Genomic DNA, 14,410 nt, shown 5'->3' on the forward strand with positions numbered 1-14,410 from the left:
GAAGGAAAGGTTGGGAAGAAGGGTGTAGACCAGAAAAGATCATTCAGAGCAGGAAGCACTGAATTCTTAATATATGGCTTTATTGCATAAGAGTTGATTGAAAGAGAATTCTTCTGGATGGGGTTTGTACTGTCAGCAGAGCAACGTGGCTTTGTAATTTTGAAGGTGAAGAAGCAGCATGGGGGTTGAATATAAAGTGGCCATGCCTTGGCTACAGGCATCTGCTGAATGTGTATTTGGGCACCTACAACACTGAAAGGACTGGTTCTGAAACAGGTAAGAAAGAAGAACTGTTCTTCCAGTGGGCTTGTAACAGGTCTATTTTCATATCAAGGAATATTATCTCTCTTCAGTGCCTCTACATGCAGATTTGCACAGGGGCACATGTATGACTGGAACTCTTTTATTCTTCAGTATTTATGTTGCACTAATCTCTGGAATGCAATTAAAAAAAATAATGATTTCCTGTCTTTGTAGGAAGTACAGAAGATAACACTAAATATAATACCCTCCAGCATTTATAACCAATGAAAATAAGGGCATTCTTGTGCAATTTCTGCATCATTTACAGTGCAATAACTGCCCTGAATTGGCTTCTGAAACAGTTTATTAATAAACCAGCCATAATAGTTTCCTTTCCATTTATTTTTAAGTGCCTACGCTGCTTTTCAGCCTTTAAGTAAGTGTAATGGAATGTTTACTCTTACAGCAAATCTGGCAATGCTTTCAGAATAATTGATGGCTTTCAAATGCATTGCATGATATCTGCTGTGCAAATGGCTCAGAGATGAGGACACAAGGGATCAAAGATTTTCTACAGGGGATGTGATCCCACTCATTGGCTGCCAGAAGATGGCAAGTAATCCTAATGGCAAGCTGACACAAATGTCAGTTCTCAACTAGATTATTGCAATACTCTCTACATGGGGCTGCCCTTGGCCAGCCTTAGGAAGCTATAGCTGGTCCAGAATGTGGCAGCTTAAATAGGTATGGATGTGCCTCTCTACAGCCATGTAGCACCTTTGCACAGGCTACTATGTGGATTCCAAGTGGTGATTGCTACCTTTAAAACCCATCAAAATTCAAGGCCTCAGTATCTGCAGGACTGCTTTCTAATATCAGCCCTTATGACAGGTTTGAGTAGGATGGGCTCATTGTGGGGTCCTTTCAGGAACTGTCATCTGCAGGGACCTCATGAGTGTAACTTTTCAGTTGCAGCCCTCTCCTCTGGAATAGCTTGCCCCAAGACATCAGAATGGTCCCTTCTGGCTTCCAGAAAGTCCATTAAAATGTGGCTGTTCCATTAGGCTATGATGCTGGAATGCAATGACTGCTTCATCTGATGAAGAATGAGGTTTTAATTTTTGGTTGTCTGAGTATGGAATTGTGTGTGTGTATATATATATAATCTATACATCTATATTTTTTCCTACATTATAGTGTTATGTTTAATTCTGATTTTATTCTAAGTTTACAAAGATGGGGAACTGTACACTTTTTGGCTTTGATTTGTGTAGTTTATAAGCTTGTAAATGAATAAATGAACCCACTGTTAATCATAAACTACTGCCAATCAACTGTTCCCAAATGTTTCAAAAAGACAAATTTTGGGGAGGAAGGCGATGGGAGAAAGGACTTAAATTTAATCCTTGGCATCTCAACTAGGACTCTGAAGGATCTCTACCTGAAATCCTTGAATCTGAGTAGACCAAAAGGAAGACCCTGTAGCTGTAGCTGAACTACAATTCCCAGTATTTCTCACTTAGGACTGCTGGGAGTTGAGATAATTCATTTATAGCATCTTCATAGCATCACCCAGCCATCACTAAATTAACATATGGTCTATCCTCACTGCCATTATTTTAGCATAATGATGGTTGGAAGATACTATAAACTATCTTAGCTAGATAGACCAATGATGTAAAGTAGCACCAGTAGTTTTCTGTATTTTTTTTGGATTTAGATTTAAATAACTCAAGGCAGAGGACATACCTAATACGCTTTCCTCTTCCTATTTTTCCCACAACAACGACCCTGTGAGGTGGGCTGGGCTCATTGAAAATGACTTGCCCAAAGTCACCCAGCCGGCTTTCATGCCTAAGGGAGGCCTAGAACTCACAGTCTCCCGGTTTTTAGCCAGTTTCTAGTATTTCTCCATATCAGTCACAAAATGAAATCAAGGGAGATTTCAGAGGAGTAGTCCTCAACTATCTCTCCAACAAACGTCACCCTCAAAGTGTGCACAGTTTGCCACGGTCCCTGATAAATAGGGACAATCAGTGCCCAAGGAGATACATCTTGCTAACATGCTTCTAAAATATTTCTTTTTAATTAAAAGGATTTTGTGTGGGTGGTAGCTAATTACATTAGAGCGTGAAAAGAAATGCTCCTTTCCAAGAGACTTCTGATGTATTTGATCTTGCCAACAAGTGTCTTTCCTAATGACATAGCCACAATTGTAACAGCAGATACTCCTTTTTTTCACTTGCTAGGGCTGTAAATCTGTCAATTTCTTATCTAGGATTATGAGGCAGCTTCTAGGGAGATTAGCCAGAATTTCTGCTTTCTTTGCTGCTAAATTTGTGAAGTTTGTGTGTCTACATTAATTAAAAGGACTTGATGCCTGATTTCTCCCCCCCCCCCCCTCAGAAAGAAAGAAAGGAAAGAAAAGAAAACTCCCACCAAACCACTTTTGAAATGAGAGAAGAAATCAGGCAGGTAGTTGGATAACCATTCAGTCATCTGGCCCTTCAGGCCAATAACTGAACTCTTATTCTTTCTGCTTCTATTAAAAACAGCTACGTTGATCTAAATATGTAATCAAAACACTTTGATTTAAAGTTTATTCAGCTGGATAAGTAAAAGGAAAAATTGATTTGCACCACATTGTACTCTCTGGCATATGGGAAGAGGAACAAGAAACCTAAAAGGAGAAATATGAGTTGTGTAATATATTACTGTAGTCCACACTGTTCCATGTGGCGGCCTTTGACACCATTGACCAAGGTATCCTCCTGGAGCAGCTCCAGGGGTTGGAAGTGGGGGGCACTGTGTTGTCCTGGTTCACTTCCTTCCTCTCTGGCCCTTCCCAGTCAGTGTTGATAGGGAGCAAGAGGTCCGGCCTGCGGCCCCTGTTTTGCAGGGTTCTGCAGGGTTTGGTACTTTCTCTGCTTCTGTTTAACGTCTACATGAAGCCGCTGGGTGAGATCATCTGTCGCCATGGGGTGAGATATCCTCAGTATGCTGATGGTACTCAGCTGTATATCTCATCCCATGGTGAGTTAAGTGACGCCATGCCCTCCCTCTTGCAGTGCCTGGAGGCTATTAAGACCTAGATGGGGAGCAATGGGTTGAAACTGAACCCTGGCAAGATGGAATGGCTCTGGGTTTGGGGTTCTTTGGTTCATGGAGAATTGGCATCTTTGGTCTTGGATGGAGCTGCACTGCCCCAGATGGACCCAGTGTGTAATCTGCGGGTTCTCCTGGACTTACGACTCCTGCTCAAGGAGCAGGTGACAGTCATGGCCAGGAGGGCTTTTGCACAACTGTGGGTTGTGTGCCATTACGCCTTTTCCTGGACCAACAGGCCCTGCTCACAATTACCCACACCCTAATCACCTCCCATCTTGACTACTGTAATGCACTCTACATGGGGCTGCCCTTGAAAAGTATCCGGAAGCTTCAGTTGGTTCAGAATGCAGCAGCCTCCATGGTTTTATGCAAGTCTAGATTTGCACATGTGTCACCTGTCTTGCAGGAGCTGCATTGGCTGCCAATTTGCTTCTGGGTCCAATTCAAGATGCTCGTTATCACTTTTAAAGCCCTACATGGCTTGGGTCCAGGTTATTTGAAGGACTGCCTTTTCCCAATTTCATCTGCCCCACCCACCAGATCAAGGAGGCAGGGTATGTTATGGGTCCCCCTCATTAAGAAGGTCTATCTAGTGGAACCAAGAAGAAGGGCCTTCTCCATGATGGCTCCCTCCCTGTGGAACATCATTCCCAGAGAGATAAGGCTGGCCCCACCATGATACTTGTGGAAGAACAGGCTGTAGAGAAAAAAATGCAGGCACCTGTGCTGCCTCCCTCCCCTCCTATTTGAGCCTTCTCCCCTGCGTCAGCATGGCAGAGGTGCCAATAAGGTGTAATCTTGGAACAGGTGGGAGAGGAGAACAGAGGAGACACGTGTAGTTTTGCTGCAGCACCAGCAGCAGCAATAACATCCCCAGAGAGATAAGACTGACCCCCACCATGATACTCTTCTGCAAGGCCCTGAAGACATGGTTTTGCCAGTGGGCCTGGGGTTCCCAGGTTGATATGGAGCCCATCAAATGGCTAGTATAAATGTGTGGCCATCGCAGGGGTAGGGGTGGGGGGTATAGTGTTTTTTTATTTGGGGGTTTTCTGTAAGCCACCTGGAGTCACCGTGAGTCAGGCAGCCATAGAAATTGCTTAAATAAATAAATAAAATGAACAATTCTGTATACTTGTAGACCTCTTGAAGCAAACATATGGTATCTACTGTGGGGTGTCCCATTATTTGTTAAAACAGCAGTACTGCCATATCTTTGTGGTTGACCTATCCCCTTGCTCAACTGACCATGATATGCAACATTCCCCAACTAAACCTTGGAGTTAAGTCTCCATCAAACCCTGGAATGAGTATGAATTGAACCTGCCTCCACTTACATAGCTGTCAGCTTTGTTGTTGTTGTTATATAATTAAATGTATCTGCTGCCCAACTCCCAGTAATTCATTCTTGCTGCATGAATTTACAACAGACCTTATGAAGCTATGCCTGATGTATACATGTCCCCATCATACAGTGCATCCTATTTCTGGGATTTTTTTTAATTAACATATGTTGAGCAATGTCATATTTGAATATAGAAACCATGGTTTCCAGTGACTCACTCAAATGTGTGAAGGAGCCATTGCATAAATAGCACTATACCATTATCTGCCTTTAATATTTTTCAAATGACTCAGTTCATCACATTTTATTATCAGCTAGTAAAGCATTCTTTTAATGTTCAGTATGGGTATCTTCTGAGCTGGTTTGTTTCTGAGTTTCTAACTCTGGTGCTTATGGAACACAATAGGCTTCTTGCCCTTTAGGCTACAGAAGGAAACCTATCATATTATATGCTAAAGAGCTAAGGGAAGAAAATGGGCACCTCACCACAGTGTGCATTATGGAGTGGCAACAGCATTTTACACTCTTTTCCTTTTTTGTTTTTTTAAGGGAGTGCATGAGACAGTTACAAGGTTTTTATAATACCTGCTGACGTGGTGAAAACAATTTCATTTGTTCTAATCCAGTATGCTGCTTTTATAAAAACGTATTCACCCAAATCTCTTAGGCTGAAGTCTTCTGAACTACTACCTTGGAACAATGAACTAAGTCAGATCTACTTTCTACTAGGCATGCAAGGTTGAGCTGCTCCTAGCTAATATATTGCTTTTGAATTTAGACCTCATTACATTCTTATCAGCCAGTAAAGCATTTTTCAAAAGTTCAAATAAATGGGAGTTCATTTGCTTATTTTAATGAGCTATTGAAACCATTCAACAAACTGCCAAGCACATTTGTTCATTTATGCTCCCCGCTCCCCTTCTCTGCCACACGCATTCTCCTTCTCAAGTCCCATCTGTAACTAGGCTGAAATGGTGGTTGCCAATGTGGGAAAAATCTTCCCCAAGCCCAAACCCCCCAAATATCCAAGTAATGAGTGGAGATGCTGCCTACCAACTTACTGAAACTGTCATTTGTCACAAAGTGCAGATAATTCTGCAATTTAAAACAAATAAGCAAAAAAACCCTGCAGAAATTCAAAATATTTTGTTTGTCATTAGACCAAGAGCTCATTAACACTTAGAATCCAAACTCCTTTGACTTTCCACATTTGGTTTATGATTGACAGTATCTGTATACCCCTTTATACCATATAAGACAGCCATGTTAGTCTATAGTAGCCAAAAATCAGGAGGAGCCTGACAGCATCTACTCTTTCTGGACCTTCATACCATGAATCCCACAGTAGGGTATTGAGAATCCCTAGGCACATATTTTACAAATGGAATATATTCTTTTCCTAGATGGTCTTTATCAGTCTCCTTCCTTTAGTCAAGTATGAGGAGCTGGATGTTGTTTCGTGATGTTTTTGCTTGAATTTGTTTAGATATAATGCAACAACCACATTCTGAGAATAAAAACACAGTTCTGTATCAGAAAAGCCATGGTCAAGAGCAGTAATTTGTGTTTAAAAACAAAGGTCCTTGGCCTCACTCCTCTGCAACTAATGAGCATCACAGCCTGGACAACAACATTGTGGCCAGTATCTCTATAATTTCTATTCTGGTGTTGGCCATTCCCTTGTCTCATCTTGTCTCCAATTTACATTGGTTCCTATGCTCTGGCACCAACACCAAATCAAGAGATGACATCCCCGGTCAGGGGAAGGAGGCTCAGGGCATCACTGCTTATGTTTCCTTAAAGAAGGAGCAGTTGCCCTGTTCCTCCTGCTGCCACAAAACTGCTGCTGCAGCCAGCCCAATATCCAAATGGCATCAAAGCAGGAGCCCCACATTTTACCAGAACATCTTTTTCAGGCTGGATGGCCTGCCAAAAAGTATGACTGTACCGGCCAAACCTGGATAATTGGCAGCTATGCAATCTACGATCTTCCACTACCATTAATTGTATTTGGCTGATGAAAAATAATGTTTTCATTAATACTCAATTTGGAGAAATAATAAAGTGAAAACTGGAGATGAAGCCTTGTCTATGAAGAGTGGTGGTGAAAAATTACTGCTCTTCTAGAAATATTTCTCAGTGGTTTCAACAGCCAGTGTCCTTCCCTTGTGCAAATTTTAAAACCGTTATTATCCTCTGCCCTAATCATGGAATCAGAATGTCCGCCCAGCAATTGATGAGTATAAATCAGTACTTATTCCTCTGGAATGAATTTATTCAGCATGATGTATTTCTATTGTCATTTGTTTATAATGTGTGCACGTATAATAAAAATGCCAGCTTCCATAGTTGAAAAACCAAGCTGCTACCATCTAGGGGTGCATTGTTGGAATTTTTTCTTTGCAGCTTCTAGCCAGATTCAGCCCATTTTCTAACACGTTCTTTCTTTTGGTTGAGTTCTTCCATCACACCAAATTTAGTCGTACTCTGTTCTTTTTTTAGAGAAGTATCCTGCTCCAAGGCCCCTTACATAACTTATTTTCAACATTGCATTAGGCTGGGGAAAAAAATAACGCCTTTGAGTCAGGATATGCAAGTTCTTTGGCTGTGCAAAAAATTGAACCCTAGGCTTTTTTCAACAAATCTAGTACTTTATATCATTCTTAAAAGAAATGTGTGAAATATTGATTTATAAATCCCTGTTTCTAATATGAATTTTCATGTTGGGAAAAATATTGTAGAAATTCTATGCCTTGGGAAGTTGAGTTAATGTATTGAAATAAATGGTAATGTATTCTCTAGGTGCATGAAGATGTATTTGCATACAAAGCTATATGTGAATGGAAACAAAAGGAATCTAGTGGTAACCATTATTGGATATACCCTGCTTAGTCCTTGCACTGATTTTCAACCTCAATTCCTTGAACACAATTATGTTTCAGACAATCACCATAACATACTATTCACTAACATTTATTACATGAATGATAATAATAACTTTATATATTGGCTGCATCCTACAAAGCACTATCACATCCATACTTTCTCTAGATGTCAATTCCACTGAATACAATGCAATTTACTCTCAAGTAAATGACCCTAAACTTGTCTGGTTAAATTTATCGGAGTGTATTTTTGAGTCAACATGTATGATTGTGCTTCAGGAAAACACAACTTCTGTCTATTCAAGCCTTTGGCAGACTTTGCCTAGCACATCAAGAGTTGAACTCCAAAAGTGGGCAAGGACAGGGGCCATTTTGAGTGGTGGGATTTCAGAGGTTCTGAGCATCTGCAGGTCCTGAAACAGTTATATTGCCTCTTAAAGCCCCCCAAACCTCATCAAAACAAAAAGAGGGTCCTACCCATTCTAGGGGTCCTAGAGGCCACAAAATGGATGTTGGTGAACTACATGCAACCCCTAAATCACACTTTTGGCACCCTTGTTCTATGAGTAATTACATTATGTTTCAAGAGGAGAAACCCAATTAAAGTTCATGAGATTATCCTTAAACCTTAGTCTGGGTTGTCTTTGAATCAAATGTTATTATTTTTATTGTGAAATTTTAAGTTATCATATAGATGATAGACTGTCTTCTATTCCAAATTGTGCTGGGCATCGTTATATAACACAGTCTGTTGAATAAGCAACTACTGCAGTTGCTGAGTGTTTCTCAAACCTGGCAACTTTAAGATGTGTGGTTGGCTAGGGAATTCTGGGAGTTGAAGTCCACACATCTTAAAGTTGCCAAGCTTTGAGAAACACTGAACTATTTATAGGCTTTCACATTATCACTCTAAGCTATTGTTTAACAATGATCTCTTATATAAGCCCTGCTTGCTGGCTTCATAGATCACACTGAGCCATAAAAATTGTTTAACAACCACAGGGATGGTCTCACACTACAGCCACAAAGCCATTTATAACAAAACTGATGTACTGCTAAGAACTGATCTAAAGTATTTCTTATTATGTGTCACCTTTCACCATGTGAGGGACTTTCAAAAATACCTCCAAATAAACTATCCTTCCCCAGAATACAGATAGGGCAGTATAATCTGTATGGTAATATCTCCTTTAAGTTAAGCTGCTTCCCTGTTTAGCCTAGAACTCCTAGAATTTCCTGGCAGTCTCCCATCCAAGTACTAAGCAAAACCAGTCCTGCTTAGCTTCTGAGACAGATAAGGCCAGCCAGGGGCTGCCACCCACAGAGACAAATGATCTCTGAGAGGATCATGCAGGTATAGTCTGTAGGGCTCCAGCATCAATGGAACAAGTGACATAATACTGGAAGAGCACAAAACAAACATCATCTCTTCCAAGAGGATCACTTGATCTCAGAAAATTAGGTCACTTTTAGGGAAGGGGAGGTCTGGCCCATTAAAATGAATATGAGGTTTTCCTTTTCTCTTCTTTAAAACCTTTTCTATATTGGTTCAAGCATTGGCTTGTCCTCTACTAGCACTGTAAGTGTGTAAAAGCCAGTGTTCTGAAGATGCTTTGTGTATGATGCATAGGTCCCCAATACCTTGTAATACTTGCTGTTCCGTTACGAAAGATGTAAGTGGTGGTAAAAGAATTGCCTGCTGCCTCATGGTGCTTTCAGAAACCCTGACCCATGAAATTAGTGTAGAGATAGATAGATAGATAGATAGATAGATAGATAGATAGATAGATAGATAGATAGATATAGATTGATTAGAAAGGCATTAATAGGAAAGCTTCTTTAATTTCCCTTTGCCTTGGCATATGCATGATTTTTACTCTTGCTCTTCCTCCTCTTCCTGCTGCAACTTCATTAAAACCAAATCTTCCCTCCTGCATTAGGTAAAACTCCAAGGAAACAACCTTTCCCAACCCACAATTATTCCAAAGAGTGAACACAGGACAAGACAGATGGGATATAATTTGAGTATGGAGAGAAATTGTCATCATCCCACTTTAATTAGCATTATAGCACGGCGCTCTCTTCAGATATAAGCAGATATGACAAAGATGTGTTTCGCGTATTCAAGAGGGTAATTAAACTGCCACATGCTCAAACCAATATGCACACAGGCCTGATTAAAAAGCTGGAGACAAAACAATGATGGATGAGGTTTTAATGTGCATGGCTATGGAGGAGGAGAAGGAGGAGGAAGACGGGGGCAGAGGGATTAAGATGAATCAATGTGGGTTTTGCAGAGAAAAAAGTGAAATGGATTAGCAGGAACTAAGAGAAAGCTGAGAGAGAGATGAGTAAATGATACACTGTGGTTTAATATAGGTTAATATTAAGTGACAGAACCTAGTTTTGCCAAACACTATGGCTAAGATCACAAGATCTCTCTGGGTTGGAGTAAGAATCCATCTTCTGATGATTTTTGCTTTCAACAGAAGGCAATTAGATGCTTCTGGAATATGATGTTTCATTTCATTTTTATTTAGCAGTTGTGACTAAACTGTCACAGCTCATCTATGAATTTGTCTCATCTCTTTTTAAAAAGTAACTTAAGGGAGTGTCCATCACCACATTGAATCTACTGATGTTCAGGTACACTGGATGAAGGATTTTTTTAATAAGTTGTTATTCGCAAAAATAGGTCTGAGAGAAGATTAATAACCAAGACTTGTTCAGCTTAGAATTAAATCTCTTAAAGCCATGTTTTACATGCCACGTCAAACAATATACTGATGGAGCTTGACAAATCTCAGTTGGCAAAACATTCCACAAGGTGGGCACTGTTTCACAGATCACTTGCACTTGATGGTCTAGCTTCATGAGGCCTGGAGATCTGAAATACTGTCTTATTGGATGCTAAAAACACATGGGAAGGAACATGTAGAAGACACTGGTGCTTAAGGCAGCCAGGTCCCAAGATGTATATGGCTTTAAACAGTCTTTCCAACTGTGGAGTCCTTGGGGTTCTCTAAGCTTGGTTCTTTTCTTGCAAGCATTTCATTACCTGGCTAGGTAACATCTTCAGTGCTAAAATGGGAGTGGGTTTGCTCTCTATTTATACACTGTGGTATGCTCTGCCAGTACTGGTGGGGGTGGGGGTGGGGGTTTTGTTTTGCTCCTCTGGTAGTTCCTTGATTAGCAGGGAACCCCAAGGACTCCACAGTTCAACCCTGAGCTACACATATTCACCTCTATTAGTCTTCCCAACCTGTGTCCCCTTCAACTGGATGGATTTCAATAACTCCCAGAATATATGGACACATATTCGATGGGGTATCCAGGTTGGGGAAAGCTTTTTGAAAAATTAAAAGCAGAATGTTGAATTGAATTCAGGCCACAATTAAAATGCATCCAGTATGCTTTAATTAAAATAAGAAAAACATGATCAAAATGCCAAGCTCCACTAGCAATCTAATGGCTTTACTCCATACCAATTTCTGTTTCTAGATGCTTTTCAAGGATAGATCCTTAATGAGTGCAATGCAGTAATCTAATTTTAAGGCAACTGGGGCATGACCTATTAAGGCAAGATGTACCTTTTGTCAGTTAAGATCACGGCCAGCAATTTCCAACAACTGACAATACTTTAACATCTAACAAAACTGCCAGCATAGTAACATTTTTCTCTACTCCCTAAGACAGTGCTTCTCAACCTTGGCAACGTGAAGACGTGTGGACTGGGGAATTCTGGGAGTTGAAGTCCACACATCTTCAAGTTGCCAAGGTTGAGAAACACTGCCCTAAGATATTCTACAGAACATTCTCAAACATGCTTAGTGTCACAAAGCCTGTTGAAGCAGTAAGCAACTTTGAGGCCAATTTTGAGAGCATGTCATCAGTGCTCCGGCAGAAAACTGCAATTAGGGAAAAGGTCCTGTTCACAAAATGTCTGCCATGGTGTGTGTGGCGGTCACAAAATGCTCTTTTACTGGAAGACAAACTAATGAGGTTGATCCCCACCATTCATATAACCTTTGAGGATGGGCTGCAAAAATCCAGACAATCACTGGATAGCATTGAATAAATACAGAAAACTCTAACTGGGATCTAAGATTCCATAAAGTTTCATCCTGCAGTCTGGGGAATCCAGGACAGCTTACAAAAAGCATCTCAGAAAATAGGGTGGTACAGATCTACAAAGGGGAACTGCAAGTTAATTATCTGTGACAACTTGCTTCCCTTTTGTTTTTGTCTTGGTCCCAGTTTATGACTTGCAAATAGGGTAAGCCTACCAATAGAGCCTCTGCCTCTGAGGTTTTCTTAAAAATAAAGATGATTTTTTTTCTTAAAGCATACCAACTTCCTTTTATTTTTTCTTAATTAAAAGAATTTTAGTCAAGTGAGGTAGAGAGTCCAGCTGGCATCAAAACAGTCCCATTGGTACACATGGGATTACGCTGTCTACCTTTGCCTTATTCTATTCAAATGGTAGGGAAGATCAATATAAATTGGGTTCCATTAATTAACCCCAATAAGTCTGAAATTCAGATGAAAGGCAATTAGAATTATTTATTGAGCGAAATCTGCAATGGTGCAAAAGGCCTGCAGAACTCACAATTGCATGCTTGCTTTCTTCTTTTGCAGTCAAAAGTGGCCTAGTCCAAATCATACAGTAATTTAGCCCAAAACAGCAAAAGGAGTTAGGCAAAGTTAGGCATAGGACAAGATTGCTATTGAACTTACAAAAGGATGGGAGAATTCTACTTTCCTATTTCAAATCTCATGCTGTAAGAGAAGCTATTTAAAATGTGGGTGTTATCTGTAGATGGAGGGATAATGGTTGTACAGAGGTGATCATCATCATCACATTGATGTTTTAATGGGTTCAGCCTCAAACATCCATAAGAGTTAATGTGTTGTAATAGATGCAAGAATTTGATGCTCTAGCCACTCAGGAACATTACCCTGCCATATTTTTACACATGTGTCTAGTTTAATGAATTCTGCTCACACAAGAAAATTTTAAAAATAACCTGGCATTAAAATATGTCATAGAAAAAAATGTTGTTTGTGAACTGGCTGAAAACATTACTGTTAAAAGAAATACGGTGCATAAGAGAAATGTTACTTTAGATCAAGGTGCGCTTCCTGAACTATAACCATTTTTCCAGGAGGACATGGATCTTGTTTGCATTCTTTGCAGTTACACATCAGTGTTGTTGATATTTAAGGATGGGAGACCATCATGTTTGAACGAATTGCTAGAAAATGGTGTAAAAAGGAGAGAGAACAAAGCAGAAGGCTGATGAACCCAGACTACAGTGAGCAGAATGCCTACTGCCTCTCTATACAGTAAGTTACTGTTCTGGTTTTACTTTTTTCCAGTCAGTTCTCATCGTAATTTGGCTGAGGTGCTGCATCAAATGTAAAAGGATCTCTCAATAATTTTCCATTCAGGGACTCAAAAGATACATTCACCCTAAGAATAACGCATGTGTGACTATTCTGAGAAAGACATTTACGATAGTAATTCACACAGGAACTCAAAGGATAGGCTCCTTTTGGAGGAGGTTATTCTGAATAAAACATTTTTTTAAGACTAGAGATTTTAATGCAGAAAAAAAAAAGGGGACTTACTTATCAGAAGCTTGGGAAGCCATGTATTATTATCTTGGCATCTCAATGGAGGTAGAGGGTGCATACATAACCAATATATGACCTTAAAAATTAAGCATTAATTTTTACTCCATTTGCTGCTTGTTCAAAAGAAAGCTGGCAGTTTCTCACAGTTCTGTTGTTTATCTGCTGAAGCTTTGATTATGATTTATTCTTAAATAAGCTCCCTGTTATAACTTGGTGAATAGCTGCCTTTTGGGGGAAAAGAAGAAAATCCCTTTCTGCTGATGGAAACTCATGGAACAATACTGGGCACACAGCATCCTGATGAACTGGTGATAAAGAGATTAATTTGGGTGGAGGATGGAATTTGGAGGGTTTGGGAGGACTTCAGTGCTTCTGGATATAATAATTTGCCTGGAGTATCTGGTATAGGCAGACTGGATTTGTGAACAGGGCAGGGGTGGAGGAAGGACAAAGAAATTTTTGGATTTCAGTAAGGTTTTTATTAAACAGGAAGACATTTATGAAAAAAAAATAAGAGCTTGCTGTTCTTCTGATACCCATCTTGAAAGAGTATTGTTGTGAAGAGAGTTCCCTCATTAGCCAGCAGAATTTAGACATTCTTAATGCACAGCCTCTCAAGCAGACTTCAATCTACATCTGCATGTTGGACAGCTGCATAGTCTGAATCATGTACAAAATCCAGTTGATCCAACCCCTCCTTGCTGGAGGGAAAGAACTGTTCTTTTGAAAACTGCAGGACAACTCCAGAGAAAGGAGCAAGAACAGATGTGCCAAGGTGAGGTCAGATAACAGTGGAGAAGAGAGATCTAAGTTTCCTGCCCAACCTCTGATTAAAGTGGAATTTCCATGATTCAAAGTGGTGTAAAAAGAGAATCTGATTCAAGACTCATCTGTCCTCTAGAGGAACAGGAAAAGATTAACTAAGTATTGTGTTAGTTTGATACTTGATTTGTCTATCTGGATTGCTCTTTAACCTTTATTGTCTTTGGCATTTATGTTCTTTGTACATGCTCAGTAGATTGTGTGTTTTTATGCAACCTGGGGCTTCTTTACAGCTGAGTTCCTCTAAATTAGCAGCATAACAATGTCATATTTTAGATGCCCAGAGCCCTATGGTGGCCTTTATAGTTTTTCAATGGATCAATAGATCCTTTTATTATTTAGCAAATTTAGCTAATTTTATTTAGCAAAT

The sequence above is a fragment of the Python bivittatus genome, unplaced genomic scaffold (assembly GCF_059951505.1).
Source record: "Python bivittatus isolate LINGU-HERP-01145 unplaced genomic scaffold, Pbiv_v1 ctg000850_np1212, whole genome shotgun sequence".
In the NCBI taxonomy this organism is placed as follows: Eukaryota; Metazoa; Chordata; class Lepidosauria; order Squamata; family Pythonidae; genus Python; species Python bivittatus.